A 10,613-nucleotide genomic window follows, 5' to 3' on the forward strand; every position below is an offset into this window, starting at 1 on the left:
ACACGTATATATGATCCTATATATGAACTATCAATTGGCTAATAATCCAATTTCTATTGATTATGATGCAGATGTATTTAAAGATTTCAAAGATAGCCGAGGAAAGTTCAAAAAATCTTTGATCGATGATGTTGAAGATATATTGGAGGAAGCCGTAGCTTTCACCACAACAAATCTCCAACGAATATTACCACAATTAAGTACTAATGTTGCTGAAGATATCATTCATGCTATGAATAGACCTATCCGCAAATCTCTGCCAAGGTTAGAATCAAGGCGCTTCATTCCTATCTATGAACGGGACGAATCACACAATAAAACATTGTTAGAATTTTCCAAGTTAAATTTCAACATGTTACAAGAACAACATCAGAAGGAACTGAAAGCCATAATTAAGTAAGTCAGTACGCATGATTCTTTTCTCAGCCATTAGTTAGAAAATGTAATTAAGCATAACTACTTATTGTGCCTAATTCAGGTGGTGGAAAACTTGAACGTCACGACTCAATTTCCGTATGTAAGAGACAGAGTTGTAGGATGCTACTGGATTATGGGAGTTTATTTTGAGCCACAATATTGCCTTGCTCGGAAGATGTTAGCCAAAGCCATAGCCATGCTTACCATTTTGGATGATACTTATGATAACTATATTACGTCTCATTAGATCTCGAGTTCGAGTTTGATACAATTCAGCTGTGATGAAAATGCTGATCCTCAATACCTGTGCCAGGTACACCTTAATTTTGACATTAAAAAGAAGTCAGAAAGTTTCCAAATATGATACCCATGTACTTTTGATATTATAAATGTGATGTTGCTAAAGATCAACCCTCCAAGGTACTTTTATAATTTTAATGGTCTTCGATTATGATAATGATCAATCAAAATACTTAATTTTTTATATATGTTTCAGATTATGTGGTATGCGGTTACAAACTACACAACATGGATTTTTGTGCTTCTATATGGATACTCTATGGGTGTTGATCTATCCATAGATAATGTGATTACAGAATATTTCTTTGACATGTACTTTATAATTAGCACTTAGTTTGATGATTAAATATATACGATTAATTAAGACATAAATAACAAGGTGTTCATGAAATGAACGTGTAGGTTTAACATGAAGCTACAAACAGTAGGAATGATAGCAACAACATTTGGAATGGCAAACCTTCTAGCTCAGTCGTTCGGAGGATATTCATCTGATTTAGCAGTAAGATACTTTAGAATGAGAGCAAGACTTTGGGTTCTATGGACTCTTCAAACAATGGGAGGAGTATTCTGCATATGGTTAGGACGTGCTAATTCACCTCCACTAGCTATATACTAGCTATGATGCTTTTCTCAGTAGGAATGCTCTTTTTCTCAGGACTAGCTATTCTGTAAATGGCTCGTGTCTCTTATCATCTTCATAAGGAGTTCTGGCAGGATTTTGATTATTGATCAACTTTTGAAGCTCATTGAAATTTATTTTGATTAGGCCTAGTTATGTTTAACATTCTGTTGTAGAGAGTAGTATTATAGAGTAATAATGAGTATATCTCAGTTTTTTTTTGTGTGTTCGCAGTAATATACAGTTGGTTAAATACTTGAAAATACTATGAATTTATGAATATTGAATCAAAGATTGTATATATATATATATATAGCAAGTTAATTAATTACCCTATATTTGTGTATATTTTTATTGATTTTGCATTTAATTTCAGTAATACATCAGGATCAATTTCGATTATGGTAAGCGACTGAGGATAACAAATCTTGTTTACTATTAATTACAGTAATACAAAAAAATAGAGCAAGTTTATTTTGAACCTGCTGATGTAAAATTATTAAAAACAAACATTAATATAATAGGCATTAGTACAGGTCTTCTACAACTGACTCTAATGCTCTTATCATTAGCACAGATCTTCTACAACTGACTCTAACGATCAGAGCATTAGAGTCGGTTGTTACGAAAGACCGTGGCTAAAGGCCCCTTTAGTCACGATTTTTCGTAATAACCGTGGCCAAAACATAGAGCATTAGAGTCGGTTATACGTAAAAACCGACTCTAATGCCTCTTTGGCTACGGTCGAACAACCGTGGCTAAAGACGCCAAGCATTTGCCACACCCCCCTTTGGCCACGGTCGTACAATCGTGGCTAATGACGGTAAACGACTGTGGCCATAGGTCATTTCTGTACTAGTGCTTGATACATCGATACCCCCTCTCCCTGCTGATGATGCTCCCATTGAGGAAATTGATGCTTACTAGAAGCATAAGGCTGATGATGATCATGCCGGATGCATCATACTTGCATCGATGACACCGGAATTACAAAGGCAACGTGAGGAAATGGATGCCTATTCCATCATCATGCATCTAAATGAATTGTTTGGGAAACAAACTAGGTGCGAACGCTACGAGATATCCAAGTTGCTATATCGTAGTAGGATGCAAAAGGGCACATCTGTCATGACACATTGTGTCAAGATGATTGGCTACATTACCAAACTTTCTAGTATTGGATTTGCGATGGATAACGAATTAAGTATAGACTTAATTCTTCAATCCCTCCCAGAAAGTTATTCACAGTTCATTATGAACTATCAGATGAATGACTTGCAAACCTCTCTTGAAGAGCTTGCAAATATGCTCAAGTCAGTTGAGCCCAATATGAAGAAAGACAAAGCCATACCGGCTCTTGTCATTGATGGATCAAAGAAAAGGAAAGGGAGTTATCCCAATCCTAATTATCCCAAGAAAGGTAAGAAAGCCGTGCCCTACAAAACTAAGGGAAAGGAAGTGAAGAAGCCCAAAGGAGAGTGCCACTTCTGTGGTAAAGACGGTCATTGGAAAAGAAACTGTTGGTGTACCTAGCCTTCCTCAAAAGGGGAAGAAGCTGGGAATTCAACATCTGGTATGTTTTATATTGAAATTTCACAGTCTGAATCTTTTGGTACTTGATACCGGATGCAGCCTGAGGATATTCCAGGAATATCTAGAAATATTATTTCTATTAGCCGCCTTGTTGACGACGGCTTTTCATATTTCAATAAAAGACAAACGTTGCGATTTTTATAGAGATTCGATCTTCTATTTTTCAGGAATATCACAAAATGGGATTTATGTGACAAAATTTCTGTTTTGCAATTGATACCAAAAGACATAAGCTAGATAATTCAACTTACTTATGACATTGTCGTTTAGGCCATATAAACAAGAGACGCATGCTAAAGCTACATTCAGATGGGCTTATAGATCCAATCGATCCCGAATCATTGGAAACATGCGAATCATGTTTAAAAGGTAAAATGACAAAGACACCCTTTAGCAATAAAGGTGAGCGTGTATCAGACACTCTAGGACTCATTCATTCAGATGTATGTGGTCCTATGTCAGTCCAAGCAAGAGGAGGATTCAGATTCTTCATAAGCTTCATAGATGACCATACCCGATATGGTTACATCTACTTGATGAAGCGCAAGTCAGAAGCTTTTGAGAAATTCAAATGCTTCAAGAATGAAGTAGAAAATCAATTAGGAAAAAAAATAAAGACGCTTCGATCTGATCGAGGTGGCGAATATCTTTCAGATGATTTTCTGAATTATCTAACTGAATGTGGGATATGCTCACAATGGACACCTCCCTATACACCACAACACAATGGTGTGTCCGAGAGGAGAAACCGTACCCTATTAGATATGGTACGATCCATAATGAGCATGGCCTTACTTCCAAAGACGTTCTGGGGCTATGCCTTAGAAACTGCCCTCTTCACCCTAAATCGAGTACCAACTAAATCCGCTAGTTCCACACCATATGAATTGTTCGTTGGTAGGAAACCCGTGTTTTCATTTATGAGAGTATGGGGTTGTTCAGCCTTTGTCAAACGCATTGCGTCCGACAAACTAGATTCGAAATCTGATAAATGTTTCTTCATTGGATACCCTAAGGAAACTATGAGATATTACTTCTATCATCCAGATGATCAGAAAGTAATCGTATCCAAGCATGCAACCTTCTTAGAGAAAGAGTTTCTCGAAGAAACACAAAAGGGAAGCATGATTGAACTTGACGAAGTTCAAGAAGAAGAAACACCGACTGAAACAACAGAGGCAGTTGAGGTACCCGAAGGAGTCCCATTAGATGAGACTCCAGTGCCACCTATTCGTAGATCACAAAGAGTTCGTGAACTCCCAGTTAGATATGGTTTTCTAGTGGGAGATGATAATGAGGTTCCCGTGTTAGACGACAAACCCGAAAACTACGAAGAGGCTCTTACTAGTCCAGATTCTAAAGCATGGCTTGAGGCCATGGATTCTGAAATGGATTCCATGTATACTAACCAAGTGTGGACTTTAGTTGATCCACCCGAAGGGATAATACCCATTGGGTGCAGGTGGATCTTCAAAAAGAAGACAGACATGGATGGAAAGGTTAGCACCTACAAAGCTAGGTTAGTAGCGAAAGGATATCGTCAGAAGCAAGGAATTGATTATGACAAAACTTTCTCTCCTGTGGCTATGTCCAAATGAATCAGAATCATGCTTGCAATTGCCGCTCACTACGATTATGAGATTTGGCAAATGGATGTGAAAACAGCTTTCCTAAACGGAAACCTGCTTGAGGATGTATATATGATGCAGCCTGAAGGTTTCATATCGAAGGATGCAAATAAAGTTTGCAAACTTCAGAGATCCATTTATGGACTCGAGCAAGCATCTAGAAGCTGGAATAAGCGTTTTGACGAAACCATAAAACAATTTGGTTTTGAACAAAATTGCGAAGAAGCTTGCATTTACAAGAAAGCAAATGAGAGCTCTATAACATTTCTCATACTATATGTGGACGATATATTATTAATGGGAAATGACGTTGCTCTCTTACAGTCAGTGAAAGTATGGTTATCTGGTAACTTCTCAATGAAAGACCTTGGTGAAGCAGCTTATATACTTGGTATAAAGATCTATAGAGATATATCGAGAAGACTGCTTGGTCTTTCACAGGCTACATACATTGAAAAGGTGCTAAATCGGTTTAGCATGCTTGAATCGAAACGAGGTAACTTACCCATGTTACATGGAGTAAAGTTAAACAATAATCAATGTCCTAAAACCGATGATGATAAACCACGCATGACTATAGTCCCGTACGCCAGCGCAATCGGTTCGATTATGTATGCTATGCTATGCACTAGACCTGACATAGCGTTCGCGTTATCTGTAACGAGTCGTTACCAAGGGAATCCGGGAGACGAGCATTGGATTGCCGTCAAGAACATTCTTAAGTACTTGAGAAGAACTAAAGATATGTTCCTAGTGTACGGAGAAGGTGATCTGAAAATAGAAGGATTTTCAGACGCAAGTCATCTCACAGATGAGAATGATTATAAATCCCAATCAGGATACCTGTTTATCTTGAATGGGGGCGCGGTCAGTTGGAAGAGTTCCAAGCAGGGAAGCGTAGCTTTCTCTACGACCGAGTCAGAGTATATCGCAGCTGCGGAAGCAGCAAAGGAAGCGGTTTGGATTAGAAAGTTCATTACAGAACTAGGTGTGGTGCTTGACATTGTCAATCCCATTACACTGTACTATGATAACAATGGAGCCATTGCGCAAGCAAAGGAACCACGGTCTCATAATGCATCCAAGCATTACCTTAAGCGATACCACATCATTAGAGAGATTGTGGCTAGAGGAGATGTGAGAATAGAAAGAGTACCTACAGAGGACAACGTTGCAGATCCGTTGACAAAGCCTTTAACCCAGAGAATACATGATCGTCATTTAACTTCTACTGGGATAAGTTTTAGAAACAATTGGCTTTAGTCCAAGTGGGAGTATGTTGGGGTTTAGTGTCCTATAGACAATTGTTCTAGGATATAAACTTAATGTAAATGAATTGTTCTTTATATCATTTGTTTAATGAGATATATGTTTTATAACTATATGAAGGCAATCCCTTTTAATCACTAAATAAAGTCTAATAAAAGGAAATCCGTAAGTTTATTTAAAGTGATTATAAAGTGTTCATACAAGCATAAAGTGAAAAAAAACTTTATAGTAAACTGATAAACTTAAAACCACCCGAAGTCAAGTGATATGTTTGTGATTGACATATCACTATTGAGACTTGTATGTAACAATGTCTTCTGTCCGACAGAAAGCTGATCTCACAAGCTTCATATATACAGATATCTGGACAGTTACATAGATCCGACGAAACGTTGTTCATTAGGATTGGGGATCCGATTTGAGATAACAGGATGGGTAGATTCATCTTTGTCACCTGTTCATCTCATTGGTATTAATAGGTAGGGTAAATAATTTATTAGTCCCCTAGTTTTTATCTAACACACTGTTTAGTCCTCCTATTTTGTAAAACACATTTTAAGGTCCATATCTTTTGCCAATATGAACCTTGTGGTCCTTTTATCTATTTTTTTAGATTTTTAACCGAACATATCTTAGCTTTTTGGACAACCACAGTACAATACAAGTTGACCATGTTACTCTGTTATTTTATATATATCTGTTTATGCTAAAATATAACAATTACAAGTCTAAAAAAACTAGACAAAAGGACCAAATGGTTAATATTGGCAAAAGTTAGGGACCTTATAATGTGTTTTTCAAAATAGGGGGACTAAACATTGTGTTAGGTAAAAAGTAGGGGACTAATAAATTATTTACCCTAATAGGTATAACTAATCCCCAGACTCAAAGGAATATTAATTGGTATTCTGGATTACGGAATGTGATGCTTTGACTCTGGTGTAACATGCTCTTTAACAGAGATGAGTCTGGGGTGTGAACAGTAAATGTTGAGTATCATAGGAAGTAATTGCGGAGTCGTTATATATTGGATTGAGCATTTATCACTCCCGATAAATGGGAGATACATCCATGGATCGCTTTTGGAAGACTCGACTCTAAATCCTTGCAAGGTGATAGCTTAAGAGTAAGAAATACAGATTTCACTTAACCTATCTTTTTGAGTTGACTCGGCCTGTACAAGTAAAATGAACGTCTCGCTATATGTGACTTGACATCACCCATAGTCATAAGATTCAGTTCAAGGATGTAGTTGATAAAGGATCGAATTATACTGTAACTAATACGGAAAGGTTAACGACAGAATCAACTTGTCTTCTTATAGCTCTGGGGGAATGATTACAGACTTGCTAATTACATACTCTGTACATCATTCCGTTATGCAAAGATTAAATATAATTCTTTGAAAATTAATTTAATAACGTTGCATACGGCTAGAAGCAATAAGAACCTAATGGATCACACATAAGACTTGGAACCTAAAAGAGAGATAGATGTTAATTAATTGATAGAAGCCCAATTGAGCCCAATAAGGCCCATGTACATAAGTGGGGTCGAAATTCATGTAGTGATATACATGAATAATTAATTTGATTTTGTTAATCCTAATTAGATTAGGAATATGAATTAAATTAATTAAGAGATAATTAAGTTAGGAGTTTTAATTAGATTAATATACTCCTATTATTATCCAATAAGGTTATTATTATTATCCTTAATATATTAGATATATAGTGAGATAATAATTAGGAATTCTATTCCGAATGGAATTCCTATTCAGTAACCTAATTCTATCTAACTAGGGATTAGATACAAGAGATTATAAATACCCCTTCCCTTGAGATTTTCGCAATCCAAGCAAGCCATACCCTACTTGTGATTTTCGAAATTCACCTAGTCCAAGAGAGAGAAAATTCGACACCCCTAGTTCGAGGATGAGATTTCTCTACGGCTTCGTTTGATCAATTAATTTTCATCTATTTCTTTTATCCTTAATCTTGTGTTGATTAGTTAGAGGCAATCTACTTTGGTTGCTATTCAACGGTTGATACTAAATTAATCTTCCCGTGTTTTATTTCGTGTTTGGGAACTTGAAGAAGAAAAACAAACAAAAGGGAGAAATTCGTTTTACTACTCCTACATCAGGTCAGTTCACGATTTTGCGGATTCCCAGAGATTGAACCGTCGGATCGTCTCGATTTTTGGACAGGAGCTTCTAGACATATTCTTCCACGTTGTCACCGAAGGGATTGTCGTTCGGAGGTCTGGAAGGTCTGTTTCGGATAGGGGCAGATTGGTAGACAGTTTCTATCTCTTTTGAAGTTGTGGGCACTTCGTTTGCAATGGTAGATAGAACTTCTAAAAGGTATTTCTTATTATCCTTCTTTATATGAAATAACGGTTAACGGATCTTGTGGTTAAATGGAAATAGGTTAAAATTTTTATATTTCCGCTGCTATACCTTAGCCTAATTTCCAACAAGGTTGCCTTTGGTAATGTCCTCCCTGCTGTTGTTGATATCTCGGTTGTTCCTGCTGGTTTGGCTGGCCTGTCCATCCAAAGTTCGGATGGTTTCTTGTGGCAGGATTATACGTGTTGGAATACGGGTTAGGTGGATTCCTCTGATTATACCCTGCGTAATCACATTCTGCCTGTGCGCCCTTTCCCTGCTTCACTCCGGGACAGTTGATGCTGAAATGAAGACCTCCACAAAAATCGCAAATGTCATTGAATGGTGGTTCGTTGTGAATCGAAGACACATTTATCTTGCCCAGTTGTCTAGCAAGCTGTTCTACCTGACTTGTCAATTTTGGCACAACATCATCATTTCCCATCTTCTTTCCTTCACTTCTGGCGGAGTGCCAGTTGTAACTCGTGCTTACTACCTTCTCAATAAGGTCATACAAAGCCTGTGGCTCAAGATCTTCTGGATTACCATTAGCAATGGATTCGATTTGAATTTTGTAAATGTTGGTCACACCATTGTAAAAATTTTGCACTTGCATCCACATAGGGATACCATGATTTGGCACCCTTCTCAACAACTCTTTGTATCTCTCCCAGGCTTCTACTAGCGACTCATCCTCTTCTTGTATGAACCGAGACACTTCATTTCTCAGTTTTATGGCTTGTCGTGGTGGGAAATATTTCATCAGAAAAGCTCGTGCCATTTCTTCCTAACTTGTGATTGTCCCTGGCTGTAAATTCCTTAGCCAGTTTTTCGCTTTATCCCTTAGGGAAAAAGGAAACAGCTTTAGTCTGATTATGTCGTCAGAAACCCCTCTGTTTGATCTGAATGTGTTGCACAACGTGATGAATTCTTGAATGTGCCCATTTGGATCTTCAGATTAAAACCCATTAAATTGCACTGAGGCCTGGATCATCTGTATCATGGACCCCTTCAACTCAAACATGTTGTTCCCCTCGTTGGGCAACACGATACAAGATGAATGTCCCTCTGTGGTTGGCCGCGAATAATCTCTGATTCGCATAACAGGAGGGTTGTTATTTTCTCCTTCTCCTTCAAGACCAGGCTGAACAACGTGTTCCGGTCCTCTTCCAGACATTCTTCTTTCTCTTTGTCTTTCTCTCTGTCTAGCACGTCGAGCTTCCGCTCGGTTTCGTCTACACGTTCTCTCTAATTCGAGATCGATAGGAAAAACAGGAGGTCCAGCTCTACGCATAAACAGGTTGAGAACTTCTTTGTTTCCTGCACGCCTTAGCAAATAGATTAAAAACACCATGTTTCACAGAAATTTCATATAAATTTTGTTGCTTTCAATCCCCGGCAACGGTGCCAAAAACTTGTTGTCCTCAGATGTGACTCTAGCAAGTGTACTAGATACAAGTAATAAAGTGATAAGTCAAGTATCGTATCCACATGGATTGAGATCAAAATGATATGAGAAAGTCATTGCTGAACAGAGAGTGTGTGTGTAAAGGTATCTTCTTAGTAGGATTGATTGTTTGAGTGTGACAGTTAAGACAAAAGTGTGCTAAAGCTATGAAGGATATGACAAATAGAAGACAGTTTAAAGGATAGAACAGGCTAGGCACTGCCGAACAGGTTGTGCAAGACCTTACAACTCTCCAATGAATTTATGACATTACCAATGAAGTCAAAGTATCAGCTTTAATGCCCACTTAAGTCAACTTTCGTGTGTTCTTAAGTTCCTAAGAATTACTAGAGCCAATAGCGTCCTAAAGGAACTTTCTTTCTTGCATTAAGATCAAAGCTGCATTTCCATTAAGAAAACCTTTGACACAACCATCTAACATGTCTGCTTCGAGGTTGCGAGATTGATAGAGATATCGGTGAAGATGCAAGTAGTGTCCTAACATTCATCTATCACATGCATATGTGCCGAAGCACAGAAGTAAAGATCATCATCAACACATCATTGGCAAAATACTAAACATTCATTGAAAGAGTTATAAAACTTACATTACCGGCCCGGACTGGTCGTGCCTATTCAAAATGGATTACTCACTCATACCAAGCAGTGAGCAATCAGAAGAACTTGTTACCTTTAGAAACTCCATGGGAGCTCTCTTCTATGATTAAAGAGTGACTTTTCTCTTCTTTTCTACAATGAAAATAAACTAACCGATGATAAAACATGCCCTATCTTTCCTTTGCTACATCTATTTAAAGGAGAAAGACTAGGGCCAAAATTTGTACCCGAAAAGTACCCAAGAAAAAGAAAAATACAGAATAATAAGTCAACACTTTACTAAAACTAAAACAAAGTAGAAAATAATCATTGATCTTGTTGACCCTTGAA

At 37.6% G+C, this 10,613-nt stretch overlaps 1 non-coding gene across 1 annotated transcript; it reads left to right on the top strand.

The window, feature by feature from the left end:
• Positions 1–8,844: 8,844 nt before the first annotated feature.
• On the top strand, positions 8,845–8,951 carry LOC136207771 (small nucleolar RNA R71). The gene has a single exon (XR_010676898.1). It is a non-coding gene; the product is annotated as a small nucleolar RNA R71 (small nucleolar RNA).
• The last annotated feature ends 1,662 nt before the right edge of the window (positions 8,952–10,613 follow it).

This window comes from Euphorbia lathyris, chromosome 9 (genome assembly GCF_963576675.1).
Source record: "Euphorbia lathyris chromosome 9, ddEupLath1.1, whole genome shotgun sequence".
NCBI lineage: Eukaryota > Viridiplantae > Streptophyta > Magnoliopsida > Malpighiales > Euphorbiaceae > Euphorbia > Euphorbia lathyris.